Below are 21,089 nucleotides of genomic sequence, written 5' to 3' on the forward strand. Positions count from 1 at the left end.
GAGAGTTTGCTTCGTCCATAGCAATTGAGCACAGCAAGAACCAGCGGCAATGTACTCAGCTTCAGCAGTAGATAGTGATACACAGTTCTGTTTCTTTGAGGACCAACAGACCAAAGATCGTCCGAGGAAATGACATGTACCAGATGTTGACTTGCAGTCCACACGATCACCAGCATAGTCAGAGTCAGAATATCCAATGAGATCAAAAGCCGAGCCCTTGGGGTACCATAATCCAAGTGTTGGTGTGTGAGCTAGATATCGAAGAATATGCTTCACAGCCTTATGGTGTGATTCCTTCCGTGTAGCTTGAAATCGGGCACACATGCAAACACTAAGCATAATATCTGGCCTAGATGCACATAAGTACAATAAGGAACCAATCATGGAGCGGTATACCTTTTGATCGAAGTCAATACCATTTTCATCAGTGCATAGATGGCCATTTGTGAGCATAGGGATTTTGACGGCTTTGCAATCTTGCATGCCGAATTTCCTCAGTACATCCTTGAGGTATTTCTCTTGAGATATGAATATGCCATTGCGTTGTTGACAAATTTGAAGACATAAGAAGAATTTCAACTCTCCCATCATAGACATTTGATATTCTTCACTCATCATATAGGCAAATTCATCACTATAACGTTGGTCGGTACAGCCAAACACTACTAGGGAAAAGCCTACCAGCAGTGAGGGTTTTGGGCCTCTCAGTAGCGCGGGCACCGGCGCTACTAATAAGGCACTACAGCTAACGTATAGCAGTAGCGCCGGTTGTCCCACGCTACTACTATACATGAATAGCTGTAGCGCTCTTTGGGAAAGGGCGCTACTAATATTATCTGCAGCGCTGTTTGCTGGGATGCTCTACTAACAATGCGGCGCTACTGCTAAATTTCCCCCCTCCCTACTACTAGTTTATTTATTAGTTTTTTTCCTGCATATTTGTTTTGTATTTGTTTTGTATTTGAATAGGCTTTATACAATAATCTTTAGCATATCATACACATACAAATGTAATCATAGCATATACATACAATTAGTCTCATCAAATCATGTCATCATCATAATCATCATCCAACACAAAGTGGTCTCTCATCATCATCTCGAAAATAGCGATACAAGTCTCGAATGATATGCAAATACATCATCATCCATCTAAACAATGATATACGCGAGAAGAGCTATCACTTTGAGAACATGAGTTCGTATCCCTCTTTCGCATTAGAGTGAACCTCTAAACTAACTACTGCCTGTCGCTCGGAAACCGGAAGGGCCTGACACTCCGGCCACTTGTCGTATATATACTCCTAGCATAGCACTTCTTCGCCATCTATGATCTATGCACCTGCATCATCACATGAGTCGATGATATGCAACATATATAGTTGAGCAACAGAAAGAGACAAACTTGGCAAAAATAAAAACAACATATCATAAGCATAAATAACAAAGTTCATCGTACCCCAAAATGCCCTAACTAGAGTGATTTTCGCTAGTCGAGGAGGAGGACGGTTTAATTACATCACAAATAAAGTTTCACCATGCATAACTCAAAGTTTTGTCATACAGAAAGTATGGACTAAACAGACACATTGTCATATATCGACAATCACTCCAACATGTCGTTCCATCCATCCAAGTCAGGGAGATAGTCCCCGAGCCTAGTGAAAGGCTTCAGGTCGAGACGCTGAGAGGCTATCCATGTTCGGACGTCTTCCCGCGACATTTGTCCTTCTCCGTAGAACATCCCTGTTTTTCCGACGACCTCCTTCATGATGATTTGGGCAAGTTCGCGCTGGATGTTATAGAACTCAGCTCGAAGTCGATGATCCTTGATATCTCCTATGTCCTTTGCCCATTGCAGAATATGGGCATCGCTGGATCTAGGTGACATGCGAAGGTTCTGGTGATCCCGTCTGTACTCCAGCATGTGGTGTAGGACATAGAATCCATCATTAAGAGAATCGTTCGGTTGCTGGATGCAGCAGAAGTTGGTCTTATGGCCGAAGGCGACCCTGCCGCCCCTTCTCTTCTTGTCCTTGACCTCTCCACCCCTTGCTTGGTAGTAAAACATAGCACTGTCGAGAACATCCTTGATGTGGGTGTAATCCTTTTTGTGAATGTTCCTCGACGAGTCCAAGTAAAGAGCGTGGGAGAATCGGGGGTAGAGGATGATGAGGACGGCGCGCCCGCCGCTACGCAAAATAAGTCCTCAAATTAATTAGCCTCCACCGTGCAAATGAACGATTGAAATCGAAGGAAGGATAGCAGCGCGGATGACTTACATGGGATGATAAGGCACGAGAATCGCCTCCTTGTCCTTATTGGCGAGCATGAAATTGACGATGTAATCCCTCGCGTATTCACGGTGATTTGTGCAGACTCCCAAGAATCCCTCGTGCATGTAGTACGGGTCAGCGACACAGATATGAGATATCTGCTCAACCCCGATGATGTAGTTCATGTGCAAGGCATAAAGGCGGACAAATGTAAAATCTAGCTTCTTCACGTGAAACATGTCGAATATGTAATCGAATCGAAGGAAGAACTTATCTGCGGGGAAGCTGTCGACGTACGACATTTGCCACGGAACGTTAACCACGTAAAGTGGGTATCCTGGATCTTTCGAGGTGATGAGGTATTTCTCTACCCGCAGCACATCGTCATGAAGTCTCTTTAGATCGCCGAATCTGGCCCGTAGCGCTGTTGCAGGTAGGATTGGTTGACCGGGGATATGCCATTTATCTGCACCGGGGATATCTATACGGTCCTGAAGCCGAGGCCGCTGAAGTGGCTGGATCATAGAAACAACTTTTTTGTCTTTCCTCGCTCTCTTCCTAAACTTCTTTACAACCAGAAGGTCGTCCAAAATATGTTGAGACGGCAATTCAGGCACCGACTCATGACGCTCAAACCCTGAGGAGGCGCCAGTATAGACATACTATTCAGCAGCGCCATCGTCGTCCTCATCCTCATCCATGGCGACATCATCAGCGACTAATGGAGCCTCCTCCTTACCCCGTCCGCTATCACCCAACCCGACACCTGACGATAATTGGGTATGTGGGGTGTTGATGTTCATACCTTGCTGAGGCTGCGTGCTCGTGGGTGTGCTCCCGGCCGCCTCCAGAAGAAGCAGACTCTTTGGCCACAACAGGACCCACCCAGCATTGCAACAATCACCAAGCCGCCGCGGTGTCCCGTCGTCATCCCCTAGTAGTACTGGAGGAGGCAAATTCTCGTGGCCCGGTTTGACACTGGCCACGGAAACCTTGAAGACGTTCAGGGGGATCGGCCGGCTGTGGAACAATGGTTCCTTCGGCTCCATTATCGTCGCCTTCCCCACGTCCACCTTCTGGTCGCCGATGGTGTACAATATGGTGCACGGGGTTTCGTCGACCTGCAAAGAAAAGTCTGCGATGTGAGACATCCGAAAGGCAACGAAAACGGGAGATTATACATTTATATTGAAGGGGGCCGGTGTGAAAGATACCGTGAGGGCGTTGAGCTCAGCCAAAGACGAAGCACCGCCTAGCACGTCTGGTGCGGGAGCCGGTGCGGGAGCAGGTGCAGCTGCAGGTGCTGGTGCAATGCTAGTCGAGCTGCTCCCCACCAAGAAGTCAGCAAGGGGAAAGTCCGCTGCATCTTTTTTTGGATTTTGCCTGGTCCAATTGAAAACGGCCGGAACCAAGGTAGTAGAAATATCTAAAGCCACCTGTTTTGCGGCAGCTACCGCTGTTGCGACTGTCTCAGTTGATTTCTTCTCAACCAGAATCTCAACCCTCTTGTCGATGTTTTCTTCATTTAACCTCCGTCTTTCCTTTCTCTCCTCCGTGGTCTCACGGTAGTACTTCTTCCACGTGGCGCCGTCTCCGACACCGTGCACGCGTCCATACGACGGTCGAGTATCCACCGGTTGTTGTTTCAATATGTTCAACGCCCGGTTGAATGGAGTGTCGCACTTGGGCCTCGCCAATGCCTCCGACGACGAGTCGCTTTCGGCCGCAATCCTGTGCTGCTCTCTCTACAAAAGGCACAACGATCGTTTACAAATATGACTAACATGTGCAGTCGAATTGATCAGAAACTAAAATTTCCAGAAGTCTCATGAACTCCGTAATGACCGCTGTTGTCTCGTAAACCTTTTTCACTGGGTCCAAACGGTGCCGGGCCCTGAGGACGTCACGCTCCTGCGGGACGGTGAACTCCGCCAAGGGGTCTGGGATGCCCAGACTCGTGGCTTCTGCGTCCTCCTTGGCCCATTTGGACTTCTTTCCGCCGTAACCACGGTTTCCGAGGTGGTGGCTCCCAATGTTCCTCTCTTGAAGCCCCTTCATGTACTTAGACTTTTTTTGGCATCTTCGGCCTCGCAAGCCTCCTTGAATATTTGAAACTGCTCTTCCGTGATTGTCGGATTATCCTTTACAATCTCGGAGTAGGGTTCCTTCTTGTCGATGATCCTTGCTTTCACTCGATTTTTCCAGGTGGCCAACGCGTCGCTAAACTTGGTCATGGCGTGTTTGTTTATCTTATTCATTGCCGGGTCCTCATCTGGATCTTTATAATCCTTCTCATTCCGGCCCGGGAACAAGAATATCTGGTGAAACTTCTTTAGGAGGGAGCTCCTCATATTTTCTATCTTATGTAGTTTCTCATCGTTGATGGTGGCGGTTGTCCGTACGATGCAGCCTATTTGATTGCCGTAGCATCGACACGCTTCCTCGGGCGCCGTTGGCTCAAAATTGTCGTCGTCCACCTCCGTGACCACCACTCTAGTAGTCCTGAGTTTGTTAGGAACCCGTTGCCTCTTTGCTTTTGGTTCTACACCGGCTCCGCTCCCCGAGGCAGCGCTGGTCTCAGTCTCAGCGCCGGTCTCGATGCCGGTCTGAGTCTGAGCACCGGTCTCAGTTTTAGCACCGGTCTGCGTGTCGGTCTCAGTCCCCGATGCCACCGGTGGGCCCAGCAATAACATCGGTTGATCATCGGTAAGGCTAAAAAATTCGTCTGCCGCCCGGTAGGCGTCGTCGCAATCACCAGAACCCTGTCCTTCATCGTTGCTAGCCATGTTTCCTATGATTAAATCTAGTCAATTAATTCTAGACCTAATAAAATGAATAATGACATAAAAAGGCCTATTGTTTTGCAGGAATGTTGACTCCTTCCTGGTGCGGCAAATCACGGGCACTCGATATGTCCTAGTTTGTAGCACAAGTCATGCTGAAATTCACGGAAAATTTTGGCATGAGCTTTGCTAAAAAGTGGACAAATCGAGAACCTGAAATTTGCCGGAAAAGAAATGAATCAACATTCCGGAAAAACATAGGCCACTAAGCATCATTCCCTGCAAACAGTGTCCAAATATACACGAGCAACCACATGTGCAAACAGTGTAGAAGAAAATTCATTTAACTACTAATAGAACAAAATTCAGTTAACTTTAGTGCTCTATAATGATGAAAGGAAAAAAATTTCAGTTAACTAGTAATTTCATTCATTTAGGTTAGTCATTTAACATCACCTAATTAACCTACTATACCAATACTACTAGCAACACTACTAACCTAATTAACCTAGCAAAACTCTAGTGCCCTAACTGAAAAACATCTAATTAACATCTACTAGTACCACTATTACCCTAACCTAATTAACATCTACTAGTATCACTATATACTATACAAGCAGCATCTACCCTAATTAAACCCTACTGCCCTAACTAACTTTGGTTGTAAACCAAATTTTTTGCTCTAAACTAATTTTTGCTCTAACATCTACTACTTAACATCCTTTGCTCTAAACTAAATTTTTTGCTATAAACAAACTTTTTCTCTACTAATTTTTTCTCTAGAATGCAGAGAGAGATGAGTGGGGGGAGGGGTGGGGGACTTACAGAGAGGGGAGAGACGGTGGCGGGCAGGTGCTCGGTGATGGAGGCAGGGGCAGAGAGGGCGGGCTCGGGAACGGGCAACGGCGGTCCTGGGCGGGCTCGGGCGGCGATGAGGTGGAGGGCACCGGCGGTGACGTCGAGGGCGATCTCAGGCGGCGGCGGTGAGGCTGAGGGCGGCCTCGGGCGGCGGCGGTGAGGATGACGGCGGCCTCGGGGGGAGATGGTGAGGTTGCGGGTGTCCACGCCGGCAGGAGACGGCGGCGAAGTGGGGCGACGGCGAATTGGGGAGACGGCGCGAGGGCGAGGGATTTGGGGAAGAAGTGGTGGCCGGGGGGCGGGGGGAAACCGCTGTTTAAGTGAAACGTAACGGTAGCGCATTTCCGAAAACGCGCTATAGCTAAGTTAGCTATAGCGCGTTTCCTGAAACCCGCTACTGCTATTCCTTTCTCCTTTTTCCCCTTTTTTCTTTTATTTTTCTTTACATTTTATTTTTTCCTTTCTCCTTTTTCTATTTCTTCCATTTTCATTTACGTTTCTACTTGTTTTTCACTTTATTTTATTTCCGGTAGCAGCAGCGCCTTACACGTAAGCGCGCTACAGCTAAGGAGAGTAGCAGTAGCGCTGGGCCAGTATACGCACTACTGCTAGGTTGGGCTAGCCATGCGCACCCAGTTCAAACATAGCAGCAGCGCTTTTCGCCAGTACGCGCTACTGCAAAAGTCATAGCAGTAGCACAGTTTATTTATGCGCGCTGCTACTAAGTAGCAGTAGCTTTTGATTTTGTACAGCGCTACTGGTAAGATTCTGTGTATAGGCTTTTCCCTAGTAGTGAAAGATAATATCATCAACATATATTTGGCACACAAACAGTTCACCATCATAAGATTTAGTGAAAAGAGTAGGGTCGAGTGAACCGGGTTTGAAGCCTTTCTTCATGAGGAATTCCTTCAAAGTATCATACCACGCCCGAGGGGCCTGCTTGAGGCCATAGAGGGCCTTATTGAGTCTGAAGACTTTGTTAGGATGCTTTGGATCTTCAAAACCTGGGGGTTGAGCAACATATACTTCTTCCTCAAGCTTACCATTGAGGAATGCACTTTTCACATCCATTTGATATAGAGTGATATCATGATGGTTAGCATAAGCAAGTAATATGTGAATAGCCTCAAGTCTAGCAACAGGTGCAAAAATTTCATTGAAATCAATTCCTTCAACCTGTGTGTAGCCTTGAGCTACAAGCCGTTCCTTATTCCTTACCACAAGGCCATTTTTCATCTTGCTTGTTGCGATAGATCCACTTTCTGCCAATGATATTGTGCTTGCGAGGATCTGGACGTTTGACCAGTTCCCAGATGTTGTTGAGCTCGAACTGATGTAATTCTTCTTGCATGTCCTGAATCCACTCAGGCTCCAGAAATGCTTCATCTACCTTAGTGGGCTCTGTGATAGAGACAAAAGCATAGTGCCCACAAAAGTTAGATAAATGTGAAGCTTTGAGTGTGTGAGAGGACCTGGTGCTTTAATAGCATCGATGATCTTTTCAACTTGCACTTCTTTAGCAACGCGAGGATGAGCTAGTTTTCGTTGAGGAATTTTATCAGCATTTTCTTTAGCACCATTTTCTTTAGTATTTTCTTTAGGTGCATTAGCTCGACGTTCTTCATGTTCTGGAATGTATTGTTCAGCAGATTCTTCGGTAGGAATGACATCCTCAGTAGCCTTGAACTTGATAGTTTCCTCAGGTGTCGGTTCATCTATCACAGAAGGTAGGTGCTCTCTTTGCGAGCCATTATTTTCATCGAACCGCACATCTACAGTTTCAACAACCATGTGAAGAACGTTGTTGAAGACTTTGTAGGTGTGCGAGTCCTTTCTGTAACCAAGCATGAAACCTTCATGTGCTTTCGGTGCAAATTTTGAGTTGTGATGAGGATCTCTAATCCAACATTTAGCACCGAAGACTTTGAAATAACTTACATTGGGTTTCTTGTTAGTGAGAAGTTCATAGGCAGTCTTCTGGAAGAATTTGTGAAGATATACTCTGTTGATGATGTGGCATGCAGTATCAATTGCCTCAATCCAGAAACGACGAGGCGTTTTGTATTCATCAAGCATAGTGCGAACCATCTCAGCAAGAGTCCTATTCTTGTGCTCCACGACGCCATTCTGCTATGGAGTATAAGGAGCAGATAACTCATGAGTAATACCAAGTTCATCAAGATAGTCATCAAGACCAGAATTCTTGAACTCAGTTCCATTGTCACTTCTGATGTGCTTGATCTTCACACCAGAGTTGGTTGAAGCCCTCGAGGAAAATCGTTTGAAGACTTCCTGCACTTCATGTTTGTAAGTAACAATGTGTACCCATGTGTATCGAGAGTAATCATCAACAATAACAAAGCCATATTGAGATGCATCATTTGAGACTGCAGAATAATGGTTAGGACCGAAGAGATCCATGTGAAGCAATTCAAATGGACGAGTGGTGGTCATGATAGTCTTTGCTGGATGCTTAGCCTTTGTCATCTTCCCAGCTTCACAGGCTCCGCATAAGTGATCCTTGAGGAATTTGAAATTTTCAATGCCAATGACATGCTTCTTCTTCGCAAGCGTGTGCAGATTCCTCATGCCTGCATGACCAAGTCGTCGATGCTAGAGCCAGCCTTCTGAAGATTTTGCAAGTAGGCACACGGCTGGTTGCGGTCCTGTAGGGAAATCAACAATATACAAGTCTCCTCTCCTAAAGCCTTCGAAGACTTTGGAATTGTCAGCTTCCATAACCACAACACAACGGTACTTCCCAAAGACAACAACCATATCAAGATCACAAAGCATTGAGACAGACATGAGGTTGTATCCTAAGGACTCGACAAGCATGACTTTGTCCATGTGTCAATCCTTTGAGATCGCAACCTTACCTAGACCCAATACCTGACTTTTGCCTTTGTCAGCGAACATGATATGCTTCAGATGCGATGGTGATAAGGGAGCATCCGTCAATAGATTCTTGTCACCAGTCATGTGATTTGTACATCCACTATCGAGGACCCACTCGGTGGCTTTGGGTTGATCATCCTACAGATGAATTAGTGAAACTTACGAACTTCATATACTTCATCAATGAAGAATATGGCATCAATTCATCAGATCAATTTTATCAAGCAATAGAACAGATAAAGTAGTATGAGGACGTGAGAAATGGAAGTTCATTTCTTCATGATTGGCCTACGTCCTTGCAGGCACACTCAGGTCTCCAGAAAATTCTTCAGACGATTACATATGTCTGGAGACCTGACCCTGTAGAAGAGATTAGTTCTTTTTATTCACCACCCACATATGAAGGGGTGGCAAAGAGTTCATCACTCTGCGAGCTCCATATGAGAAAGGTGGCATAGAAGCCAGTCCATTTCGTTTCACATAAGAGGAGTTAGGATAAGCATATGAATAAGCAGAGAAATTCTTCGAGGACTTATGAACATAATGATTAGAAGAATAATGCTCATATTCATAGCCCTTGTCTCTTCCCTGCAAAACAGAGTTGTTAGCACGATGATATTCATATGAGGACTTTGATCCTTCTGAGGAATTTGGTCCATATGAAGAATTTGAGTTGGGGTTCCTATTCTTCATAGGTGGTGTCCTGAGGACATTCACTAGAAGACTTTCAAGGCACCTTTTGGGAACCCAGATTTTCTTCATAGGAGGACCGTTCCTACAGTTAGTGCCAACATATCTAGCAAATACTTCACCATTCTGATTTTTGAACAGTTTATAGTTGGAGTCAAATGACTCATCATCAGAACGAGGAGATTCACATGCAAAGCCAGATAAGTTAGATGGATCAACTGGAGGTCCCTTTGCGGCAACCCATGAGGTTTTGGGGTACTGCTCAGGCTTCCAATACGTACCATCAGCATTGAGCTTCCTCTCAAAGGCAATACCCTATTGCCTAGGGTTCCTGTTGAGGACCTGCTTTTTAAGCACATCACAAAGAGTCTGATGCCCTTTGAGGCTTTTGAACATGCATGTCATGTACAATTCCTCCAGCCCTGCATCGTCAGTGATACTAGCAATGTCCTCAGATGAGGAATTCATGATAGCAGAGGCAGGTGAAGAATTTGAAACATTAGCAGCATTTGAACATTCAGGTGAAGAATTAGCAGATTCACGTTCAATGCACTTCAAGCACGGAGGAACAAATTCTTCCCGAGAAGCGCTGATTTGTTGAGCAAGTAATGAATCACGCTCCTTCTGAAGATCTTCATAACTCACTCTTAGATTTTCAAGATCTTGCTTTATTTGAAGAAATTCATATGAAAGCTTCTCATGATCAGATAAGAGAGTGTTATGATGACATTGAAGGGTGTCAAACTTAGACTGAAGCCTCTGAAGACTCTCAGCCAAAGCTTTGGACTGATCCATTTCTTCACCCAACATATCATCACTCTTATTTAGCATGTATTGAACTGTTTCCAAAGCTCTTTGTTGTTTAGTGGCAAGGGAAGCAAGTTTGACATAGTTGGGTCCAAATTCATCACCAGATTCATCATCACTGGATTCAGATAGATAGCATTTAGTTACCTTAGCATCATTTGCCATAAGGCATGATGCAGAAGATGATGATTCTGGTTCGAATGTCATCGCTTTGAGGGATTCCTTGAAGTCCTCAAACCAAGGATCATGACGGGTTCGATGACCTTCATAGACCTCAGAGAGACGGTCCCTGATAAGCTTCGCATGATCGAGATGCATGATATTCCTGAACTGATTTTGAGACAAACAGGAGCAGATGACGTCCTTCGCCGTGAGGTTGAGAATAGTGTGCTTGTGAATGTCATCAGCTTCCGCCATCTTGCACAGATCGGTCAGACCAATCTCAGTGACGGTCCACAACTCGCTGTTCATCGACATGAGGCGCTTCTTCATCATGGCCTTCCACTTGGGATACTCATGATCGTCAAAGATGGGGCATGACACAGTCTTCATTCCTGTGGTCAACATAACTAAAACTCCAGGCGGTTAAACCAAAATCACACAGAACAAGGGAGTATCTTTCTCTGATACCAATTGAAAGTGTGTTATATCGACTAGAGGAGGGTGAATAAGCGATTTTTATGAATTCTTCACTGAGGAATTTGCAGGTGAGGAAATTCCTTAGCGAAGAACTACTAGCAGCGGAATAAGTACTCAAAAGTAAACATAACTGAACACAAAGCATAGTCATCATGATGAAATGAAGACAAGCACAGAGTATAGAAAGCGTAAACACATGATAACACATGATGAAGACAAACAGACTGAAGAAATTAAACTGAGGAAATTGAGAAAGTCTTCAGTCAAAGTCTTCAAACACAGATATGAACAAGCACTCACAACAGTTATGAGGAAATGAAAGAGCTGAGGAAATAGAACCAGTGAGCTTGGTGAAGACAATGATTTGGTAGACCAGTTCCAACTGCTATCTCAGTTGTACATCTGGTTGGAGCGGCTAGGTATTTAAACCTGAGGAGACACAGTCCCGGACACACAGTCCTCACCGTATTCTCCTTGATCTAAGGTCACACAAACCTCGCCCAATCACTCGTGGTAAGTCTTCAGGTGACTTCTGAACCTTCACCAAGTTGGTCACTCGGCGATCCAGAATTCCTCTTGGATGCTCTAGACCATGATGCCTAACCGTCTGGAAGAAGTACAATCTTCAAAGGTAACAAGCATCGGATCCACACAGGATCAATCTCTTCAGTGATGCTCAATCACTTTGGGTTTGTAGGTGTTTGGGTTTGGGTTTTCCTCACTTGATGATTTTCTCTCGAAGTCCTCGGAGGATGGGATGCTCTCAAATGACAAGTGTCAGTTTCTCTTGGAGCAGCCAACCAGCTAGTGGTTGTAGGGGGAGGCTATTTATAGCCTAGGGGCAGCCCGACATGATAAGACATAAATGCCCTTCAATGATATGACTGTTAGGTGGGTAGATATTTTGGGCCAGCTGGCGCATAGCACAGCAATGGTCAAAATTTTGAGTATCAAATTCCTCAGGGCTATCATGTTCCTCACTGTGTAGGCAACCCGCACTGGCGAATTCCTAACTCCTCAGTCAGAACAAATTCCTCAGAGACCAAAAGAACTTTGTCTCTGTCACTGAAGAATATGACTGAACTGTATGAGATTTTCCAATGGCTTCACTCGAAGGGATTGGTAGGTGTAGGATTTTGAGTTGAGCATCACATGGAAATTTTTCCTTAGTATTTCCTCAACCCCCTTTAACAGTACGGTGTTTCCTATGACTCAAGAAAGAGAAAATGAAACTACGAAAACCAAAGTCTTCACGCTTCATGTTCCTCGAATGAATGCCAAGTCTTCAAGGTCACACCAATTTCTTCACTTTCAAAGTATTCAGATAGTCTTCAGAAATTCAAAGTCTTTAGTCGAAGAACTTCATTTTTAGGGGTCGACTTTCTCTTTAAATATCAAACTCCTCATAGACTTATAGACCTGTGTACAGTCATAAACACATTAGTCCCTTAACCTATAAGTCTTCAATACACCAAAATCACTAAGGGGCACTAGATGCACTTACAGGCCGAAACTGCCTAAGGCCCATGTTTGGCCCAAATAGGACAAGTAGTTAACATGCCAAAATATATCTCGGGCCTGTTTGGCCCAATAAAATTATGGGCTTCAAGCAGGCTCGTTTCTACGCAGGCCATAGGCTGAAAAGTGTCACGGGCCATTATCGGATGGGCTATAAGCAGGCCGTATTCAACGCGGGCTGTAATTAGGCCCAACTGTTACACGGGCCATTAACAGGCCGGTAGGTCAGTTGGGCTTAAATTTATCCACGAAGACTATGGGCCGTTAAGAGGCCTAAAGTTACGTCGGACAAGAAATAGCCCAGTGTATGCATGGGCCGTTAAATGGCCTAAAGTTAAACCGGGCCGACAACATCGCAGATGCACCACAGGCCGCTGATAGGCCAAAACTATTATTGGGCCGAACTGGTAAATAGGCATTTAACAGGCTGAAATAGAAACCTATCATAGAATGGTCCCAAAAGAACAGTGGCCTGTTAACGGGCCTGATCCGATATGGGCCGTAATTTGGCCCAAAACACGGCAGGCTATGAACGGGCCTAATCTGGTATGGGCCTCAATTTTTCCCAAAACATGGCAGGCTGTTAACGGGCCAGCCCACTAGTGCCCGAAAAAACATGGTGGGCCTTTAGCTGGGCCGGCCTTTTCACCGAAATGGGCCTCTATTGGGCCGTGGCACGTGTCGACGTATCATAGGCGCCTCCTGTCCAATGAGTGGATGACATCTATCCCAACGGTGAGTAAACACGTGTTTCCTTCGGCCAATGAGTATTTTACACGTGGAAAATCCCCATTGGTCCGGGCTGTTAACATGTTATCGGATGCAAAACCGGACCCGATAGCTTAACGACATTCCATTACGATGGATGACATGTGTCGGTCACCCTTGATGAAAGCACTTCTATGACGCGCGATTTATCGTCATGGAAGTGGACACTTCTGTGATGATAATTTTGGTAATGTCATGGAACACTTCTACGACAGAACATGTATGACTATCTTGATTCTGTCATAAAATTGTCATGGCTTTACATGCATGACAGAAAACGTGACCTACTATGACAAACACATATCATCACGGAAGTGTATTTTTTTGTAGTGTTAGGAAGGCGATGTTAGCTTGGGTCAAAAGTGTTCCAATGGCCCATTGTTCTCTCCCAGCGATTGGGAAGGTTGCAGACAAGCGGTTCACTGACCTTGCAGTTTGCATCCTTGTGGAGGTGACCCCGGATGAGAGGCTGAGGATCTAGCTGGGTATGAGCCCAACCACCATGCCCACGCACGCTGAGGTTGTGCAATGGGCTCCTTGTGAGGCTAAATCTCCAATTCCAAAGCATGTGGCCCGTTGGTCCCCGTTCTTTCCATCAAGTACTAATTCATGTAGTATGTGCGATTTCTACTAACGGTCTGCATGTTAAACATCGGAACACTCATTTAACTCCAAACAAACTCATCAAAACATTAATTATTGTAATGCACTTGTTATATTTTATAAGTACTACTTTTCATTAATCTGAAATTATTGTAATGTGGTGCGTGCATGTGGGTCAAGATTCAAACCATAACTTATGCATAGAAAGCAATCTGATGATATGATCCAGGTTCAATATGATGTAGTTGGCATGAAACAATAGTAGTGGCGAGCGATAGAATAAGACCACCATAGCTGCGACAAAATCCTGTGGTGGGCTTGGCCTATCGCCCACATCACGGGTTGCCACTGGCGGGTGGGTGCCCTCCACTGATGGTGTTCTAGCAGTGGCAGGAGCTCAGTGGCGAGCGGCCCTGGGTAGCTTCCCACCACTGTTGGGCTTTTCCCACCCGCCACTGCTAGGCATTCCTGGAATAGTGTTACTAGCACAAAAAATAGTGCCAATAGTATTGTTAGTTGTACATGTATACCCGTGGTACCCATCTGAAATCTCATGGTGTTGTGTAGTTTCCCATACTTATATTCTTTCAATGCTACTTTGTCTTGAGCTAATATGATTTGAATTGTGTCTCTATTTTTATTTAGCAAGACAATGAAGTGACCATAGCACACAGATATATGTTTGTTTGAAGCTTTTATTATGCACTACTTTGTAATAGAAGACTTGTTAGTTTAATCATGTCCACCTTACTACTGAATTGGTTCACCAAAATGAGTTTCATATACTACATGATAAAGTTGTTAGATGTCTGCTTGTTTCTTTTTTTAGAATGCTGGCAAAATATTGGAGAAGAGTGCCCCATTAAGAAATGGTACATGAAGTAATGCAGATGAGGTTCAAGATAGTGAGACAGCCTTGCTGGTCTCCAACAAAGCTGATAAAACAGATAAGGAAAACTACCTTGAAGACAATGAGACAACCCCAAAGTCCTGTCTTGATGTAGTGTTCGAGTTACTGGCCACTACCGCTGGCACAAGCTCTACAAACTTGATGTATGAATCATTTTGGTTTCTTGAGTGTCAACTACAAGCTAAAAGACATCGATCAGTCGTACTGTGACAGGAAGCCGAAGGACTGAGGGAGTCCCTGGAGAAATCAGATGCATACTTTATGGTGTAACGGCAAGTGTTAGAGGATTTTAGCGCTAAACAAGAGAAAGCTAATAAGCTTGCTAAGATTATTGCCAGCATGGCGGATACCCAGGATAACGTTTCTTGAGCTCTTCTGAAGTGGTTTCGTTTTTGGACTTGTTTTAGTGTTGTGTTTATTTGCACTGGTGGCCCACATAGACGCCGAGTGTTGGTAATATGCTGCTTTGTTGTTCCCTATATTTGCACTGGTGGCGAACTTTGATGTTGAGTGGATGTAATACATGTAATAGCCATAATATCGTAGCGTTAGTTGCTTTCTTATTTATTTCCTTATATTGTCTTGTTTATTTGTTTGCTTATAGTCACTGCAATTCTTTTCTGCGATTTGTTGTGGCCACAGTAACCATGGGCCACATACGGACCATTGTAACCATGGGCCTGCTATGTGCTGTAGTGACCATAGGCCTCCTACGGGCTATAGGATCCATGGGCCGCCTACGAGCGGTATGTTGCATGGACCTCTTATGGGCCATAAGTTCAATGGGCCACACGTGGACCGTAATTTTTGTGGACCGATAATGGATCGCAATATGGGCCATCAACGGGCCAAAATTGTAATCATCCATTTATGGGACCGGCCATAACGGGTCGCTAACAGACCGATTTTCATCACGGGCTTAATTATATGGACAGTCATAATGGGTCATTAATGGGACGCAATAGATGACAGGAAGAAAATGGCCCAATAGGTTAATGGGCCACAAACAGGTCGACTGTAACCACAGGTTGAAGTAGGCCCATCAGCGGAACAGGCTAGTAACGGACCATAAGTAGTCGAGGGACAGAAATGAGCCTAAGAATATATGGGCCCTTAGAAGGCCAAAAGGTAACATGGGCTGGAAACGGCCCAACTGAATCATGGGTCATTAACGGGTATAAAGCAATGCATTGTTCATTATGGGCCAAAATCACCAAGGCCGTTAAAGGGCCAAGAGGTACAAAAGGCCCCATATGGGCAAAGGACGTCATGGGCTATACAGCGGACCCCACTCTATGAAGAAATTGAGGTAATGTTGATGTATCAACTCCTCAAGTTTCTGTTCAAACCCCTCAACAGACTCCGTTGTGTGAAGAAAATGAGGAGGAAGTGGATATTGATGGCAAAACTACTCCTCCAATGCATGACAATTTTTTAGAAGCAACTCACCCAAATTCACCCCTCACCACTCCCCTCACTCAAGAGCCTCAGTCACCTACATGCACTGAAGAAATTCACACTGGCTCTGAAGGAAGACAACCATCACTCCAGAGCATACCTGAAGAAATTCCAGCTGCATCAGCTGATGAATTTCTCAAGAGGAGCTAGCTGTTGATGTCATCAATTCACCCCCCTCATGTGCAGACTCCGTTCCTTGAGCTGACATAGACACTGTTACTACTACCACATCTGAGGAAGTTGCTCGAGCTCTTGCCGTGATAGACCCTAATGAATCCACTGGGTCTCCACGACTAGTGTTTGATGTTCGTTAGAAGAAAATCAACCTGCAACCTCTTCCTCAACTGCCAAAGATTGGCGGAGTCCTTAGGCGGCCTTAGTTTGATAATGCCAAGTTCTTCGAAGAGAAGAATTTCTTCGTTGGTGATTCTCCTTGTGATTCACCAAAGATCAGGCGCCTACGTTTCTAGACAAGGACTCAGATGAACTTTTATGCATCATTGCTCTTCGACAAGAAGAAAGTATTTCTGCATCGCCATATTCCTCATGTGGATATGGATTCAATTTCATGATTTTGGCAAGTCCTAGTTGTTCTTCATGATGCCGGTCTACTCATCTTTTGCACTGACATATGTGATTGGAATGAAGAGCTAATTCTTTAATTCTATTTATGAAAATGTGCATTTCTCGGGCAACATTGAGGACACTACATCTTGGGCTTTGGAATGGATGAGTGAAGACACTCACTACAAAACTCGAGTTGATGAATTGCTTAGAGCTCTTCCAGTTGAACCACCCCAACAAGATGCAAAGAGAATTTTTGAGGAATCTGAGATGCCAAATCATTTGGTGCAAGTGTTGATGAAGCCAATGGCTAAAGAAAATGCTCCAAGGACAACCTTCCTAGTGAAGGATTTGATGTATGTGCCAAAGACAGTCTATCGCATTTTGGCGAAAACCCTTAGTCTGATCAAAGGTCACAACCCAAATACTGAAGAAGTTGTGGGAGTTATGAAGAATTTCCTTTTCCACATCATCCATGGAACTCCCATCAACATTCATGACTTCTTCCTGAGGACTTTGATCACTATGGCTCAGTCTCCGTTTGATCTGAAGCCGTATGCGCCATGGATTATGAGATTCATCACATCCCGGTCTTCTATTCACTACATGGCTAATCGTCAAAATCACTTGAGTTATTTGCCTGACATTAAAGTTCTTCAAAGCACTTTGTTCACTGTACCTGGCAAAGGCAAGACCGTCATTGATGAAGGAATTCATCCCCTTGATGGACAATTTCGTCAACTGATGCGACTTGAACTACGTCGGTATTTCCCCAAAGAGGAAGGGATGATGCAGCACAGCTATGGTAGGTATTTCCCTCAGTGATGAGACCAAGGTTATCAAACCAGTAGGAGAACCATTCAACACCACGTAAACAGCTCCTGCACACAAAGAACAAATACTTGCAACCCGACGTAAGAGAGGGGTTGTCAATCCCTCACGGGTAAAAAGATAGGTAAAATTTTAGTAGATTGGATAAATAGATCTCGCGGGAACGCGGGATAAAATAAATAAATAAAAATTGCAGCAAGGTATTTTTGTATTTTTGGATTAATAGATCTGAAAATAAAAGCAAATAAAAAATAGATCACGAAGGCAAATATAATAAAGAAGAGATCCGGGGGTCGTAGATTTCACTAGTGGCTTCTCTCAAGAAAAATAGCAACGGTGAGTAAACAAATTACTGTTGGGAAATTGATAGAACTTCAAATAATCATGACGATATCCAGGCAATGATCATTATATAGGCATCACGTCCAAGATTAGTAGACCGACTCCTGCCTGCATGTACTACTATTACTCCACACATCGACCGCTATCCAGCATGCATCTAGTGTATTAAGTTCATGGAGAAACGGAGTAATGCAATAAGAATGATGACATGATGTAGACAGGATCTATTTATGTAGAAATAGACCCCATCTTGTTATCCTTAATAGCAAGGATACATACGTGCCGGTTCCCTTCTGTCACTAGGATCAAGCACCATAAGATCGAACCCATCACAAAGCACCTCTTCCCATGGCAAGAAAAATCGATCTAGTTGTCCTAACTAAACCAAAGATTCGAAGAAGAAATACGAGGCTATAAGTAATCATGCATATAAGAGATCAAAAGACTCAAATAATTTTCATGGATAAAAACATAGATCTGATCATAAACTCAAAGTTCATCGAATCCCAACAAACACACCGCAAAAAGAGTTACATCAAATAGATCTCCAAGAGACCATTGTATTGAGAACCAAGAGAGAGAGAGAGAGAGAGAGAGAGAGAGAGGAAGCCATCTAGCTACTAACTATGGACCCGTAGGTCTACAAAAGACTACTCACGCATCATCAGAGTGGCACCAATGAGGATGATGAACCCCTCCGTGATGGTGTTCAGATTGGATCTATGGTTTCTGGAACTTGCGGCGGCTGGAATTGATTTTTGTCGACTCCCCTAGGGTTTCTGGAATATTGGGGTATTTATAGAGCAAAGAGGCGGTGCAGGAGGCCACCGAGGTGGGCACAACCCACCTGGGCACGCCTGGGGGCCTAGGCGCGCCATGGTGGGTTGTGCCCCCCTCAGGGCACCCCCTAGGTGCTTCTCCGGCCCAATGGGTGTCTTCTGGTCCATAAAAATTCCACAAGAAGTTTCGCTGCATTTGGACTCCGTTTGATATTGATATCCTGCGATGTAAAAAACAAGCAAACAACAGCAACTGGCACTAGGCACTATGTCAATAGGTTAGTCCCAAAAAATGATATTAAATGATTGTAAAACAACCAAGAGTGATAATATAACAGCATGTAACAATAAAAAATTATAGATACGTTGGAGACGTATCATCAACCTATTTCCAGCTCCATTGCTGATGAATCTGCAAGCCAGGACATAGGAGCAAAAGCTTCAAGGCCATTCACTTCACCTGAAGCACCACGTGTCATGTCTGACCATGAGTGGCTCATAAGTCTTCATTAGAAAGTAGAAAAAAATCATCGCTGGGTTAAGCGTCATTTTGCTACTCTACAAGCCAATATGACGGTGACACATAACTTAGTGCGCAAAAATTGCTACTATCTTCATGAGATCTTCGATAGATCATGGGCCATCCTTTCACACCTCAAATCATATGAGGAACTTGCCGTTGTGGACTTCCAGATGAACTTTGACTGGGCTGAACCGCGAAGGAAGAAGTTCAAGAAAACCAAAGCTCCTCCTCTGATGTCGAGTTCAGAGTCTTCATCGCGCTCCACTGACGAAAATGAAGTTGTTGAAGACTCTTCTGCTAGTCCCTCTGCACCGCGCGACCTTGGTGATGTTGGCGCTCCCTGGACCTCTACTTGATGTGTTCTTCAGGGGGGTTAGTCCTTGAATTCCTCACCTTTTGGTCAATTGATGACAAAGGGGGAGAAGTATGAGTTAGTATTTAAGCGGGTCGTTATATATGGATTGTTTTTTCTTAAGTTGCAACTCTCAAACTTTACTGAATTTGCTCTTTGATGAGTTGTAACTTAATAATTGTTGGTCGTCTGACTCTTCCAATACTTTTGATATGCGCTCTGACATTAAATATATTTGCTCATGCATGCACAATTTCGTTAGACACCAATTTTCATCATGCATTCATATTCTTCAAAAATCTTATGCTCATGCATGATTGGGTTCCAAGATATAGAGGTAGATCTCCACAATTTCAACCTGCCATGTGCATTTGCAATCCAAAGCAAATTCCTCTTATGCACATCTTCAGGGGGAGCTCCTCAATATCATGTAATCAATTTCGTCAAACTCTGTACTTACACTTTAATTATTTATACTCCCATTGAAACCTAGACAATTTGTCATCAGTCACCAAAAAGCGGGAGATTGTAAGTGCATAAAGTGCTCCCTTAGTGGTTTTGGAATACTGAAGACAAATAGTTTGAGGAACTAATGTGTTTGTGAGTATAGACAGGAAACAGAGTCCCTGAATATTTGGTTTAACACATGGAAGACGACCCCTAAAAATGGATTTCTTCAAGTGAAGAATTTGGTGATAAAATTGGTACGGCCTTTGAAGAAATTGATGTGAAGACTTTAAAGCTTGAAGACTTATGTTTTCGTAGTTTCTTCTCTTCTTATTTCACATTTCCAAAGGTCATAGGAAAAATCATACTGTTAAAGGGGCTCTAGGTGAAACATATTTCACATTTCTGAAGTGACGCTCAAACTTACTCAAACCCATACACAAAAGCTGCTTCGAGTGGAGCCCTTGGAAATCTCGTGTACAGCTAACACATTTGCTAGTGAAAGTGATGAAGTTCATCTGGTCACTAACGAATTTGGTCAGGCTGAGGAGTTAGGAGTTCGCTAGTGCGATCTACCTAAAAGTGAGGAAATTGAGTGCCCCGACAAATTTGAGAGTTCAAATTCCGACCGTTGCTGCGCCGCATGCCAGCTGTCGAGTGGATCCTTATCTTGATAAAGGGCATTTATGACAATTCATCTTGGATTGCACCCTGGCTATAAATAGCTGCCCCCCACAACCACTTGTTGGTTGGCTGCTTCGAGAGATCTTGACACTTGTCATTTGAGAGCAACCCATCCTCTAATGACTTTGAGAGAATCATAAGTGAGGAAAAAACTAGGGCCAAAGTGATTGAGCATCACTGAAGAGATTGATTTGTGTGATCCGACACCTGTTACCTTTGAAGACAGTCATTCTTCCTGACGGTTAGGCATCAATTTCTGAGTACACCAAGAGTCGCTATGGTGTGCCAGTGAACAAGTCTGTGAAGGTTTTGGAAGTCTACCTTGAAGACTTACCACGAGTGATTGGGAGAGGTCT

This window comes from Triticum urartu, chromosome 6, assembly GCF_003073215.2.
Source record: "Triticum urartu cultivar G1812 chromosome 6, Tu2.1, whole genome shotgun sequence".
Taxonomy (NCBI): domain Eukaryota; kingdom Viridiplantae; phylum Streptophyta; class Magnoliopsida; order Poales; family Poaceae; genus Triticum; species Triticum urartu.